The sequence below is a fragment of the Chrysochloris asiatica genome, unplaced genomic scaffold (genome assembly GCF_000296735.1).
Source record: "Chrysochloris asiatica unplaced genomic scaffold, ChrAsi1.0 scaffold00018, whole genome shotgun sequence".
Classification (NCBI taxonomy): Eukaryota; Metazoa; Chordata; class Mammalia; order Afrosoricida; family Chrysochloridae; genus Chrysochloris; species Chrysochloris asiatica.
In genome coordinates this window covers 24,200,317-24,202,285 of record NW_006408536.1, presented here as the reverse complement: position 1 = coordinate 24,202,285, position 1,969 = coordinate 24,200,317, and positions in this window count along the sequence as shown.

Genomic DNA, 1,969 nt, shown 5'->3' with positions numbered 1-1,969 from the left:
CGTAACCACTACGCTACCAGAGCTCCTTTTTAAATTCAGGGGGAAGGGATTAAATATACTCTAGCCTGGGTTCTAGTCCCCTTTATATCCATGTCTTCATAAAATGAAGCTTTTGCATTTTTTTTTTTTTCTTACAGAGGAAGGGGTCCAGGAAAGCTTCAGTTGGCTCTATGAAAACTGCCTTCTATTTTCCCAGTGATGAGATATGCTGAGGCCAATTCAGGAAATGCCCATGTGTCCCTGTCTTACTTATCCAGTGCTGCTCTAATAGAAATACCACAAGAGGGTGGCTATAACCAAAAAAATGCATTTCTCACGGTTTTGGAAGCGCCATTTGCAAGCGTACATTCAGGGTGCCCGCTCTAGAGGAAGGTTTTCTCTGTTGGCTCTCGGGGAAGGTCCTTGTCTCTTTTCAGCTTCTGTTTCTTCATTCTTTGAAGATCACATGTAGCCGATCATCCCTCATCTCTGCTTGAGCTCAATCTGCTCAAGAGATTCACTTAAAACACACCCCATATTAAGTGTGGCACCATAGGATAAGTGCAGGACTGCAAGGTTAGTTTGAACCACAAGGTCAACGGTTCAAACTCACCAGTCACTCCTTGGAAACCTGATACTGAGTCACTTTGAGTCAGAACAACTTTAAGACACTTAACAACAACAACTAATATAACTACATCAACATAACAAAGAAAACGCTTTCCCAAATGGGATTATAACCCCAGGTTAGGATTTGCAATACATATTTTAGGGGAACGCAAGTCGATCTATAACAGTCCCCAATGAAGGAGACTAAAACTATAGATCCAAGATCCCTTCTCTGGAACCTGAGTGCCAGAATGGTTTCTGAGTTCAGAACTTGTAGTTTAGTAAGATATTAAGTAAGTATTTAGTGAGATAATATGGTTCATATACAGTTCAAACCCACCAGCCACTCCTCGGAAACCCTATACAGGAACCAACTCCACAGCACTTAACAAACCACATACCCCAACAGGTCTGAGGCTGCATGGCTATTTTTGGAGGGGCACAGGTTGCTCCCACTAAATGGTGAAGAAAGCTCCAAGTACCGTTAAGTCAGTTCAGACCAGGTCCAGAGATGGGTTTAAAGACCTGCATGAGACCTGCATTAAGGACATAAACCATCAACCACTGGCCCAGGAGCGAGGGCCTGGTTCTACCCATTGCTATTCCTCTGGTTCTTTGTTGGTCTGTCTCCTCTGTCTTTCTGTTGGGTGAATTCCTTGAGTGACTGGAGATGGCTGTCATTTCCTATTTAAGAATGAGCACCAAGGAGCTGATGAGAAGCTCCAATTGCAAAGGATAGAACTTGCCAACAGATGTATCTCATTACAGGATGAGTGGGGTTAACTCAGTGTTTTGGTTAGGATGTGTCCCCAATGTTCACAGAAGCTCTTTTCTATCGTGTAGGGTTGGGACGAGGGTTAAGAGCAATCTCCTCCAGTGGAAAATTTAAGAGGGCACCAAAAAGCTCAGGATTCAAGATACATCATAGTGTAATATGCTAGTTAACAAAAGCAAATCGGCAAAGTAGGTTCCATGGGCTGGTTACCTGGTTTATAAATAAAATTCTATTGGACCTAGGGCCAAGATTAGGGTGAAGTGAGGGAGGTAGGGTCATACAAAGTACAAGGTGGGATGTTGCCTTTATTTATTTGGTTTAAAATATCTCCTTAAAATGTCATCTTGATGACTGAGTGTTTTGGCCTTGGATCCAACCTTTGAAGAGAATAAGTCTCAGGGAGGGGGATGTGAGGGGGATGCGAGAGGACTCTAACTTCTCCTGTCCACTCCCTGTCCAGCTCCACCTGGCATGCCACCTTCCAAGGTGCTTGATCTGAGTCTTGCCAGGGTTCTGTGATGTCAATTCACTTTCCTTTGACTGTACCTTAGGTTTTAACCTTCTCTGCTTCGCTTTCTGTTCTCCCAAACTTTGTTGAAAATCCTG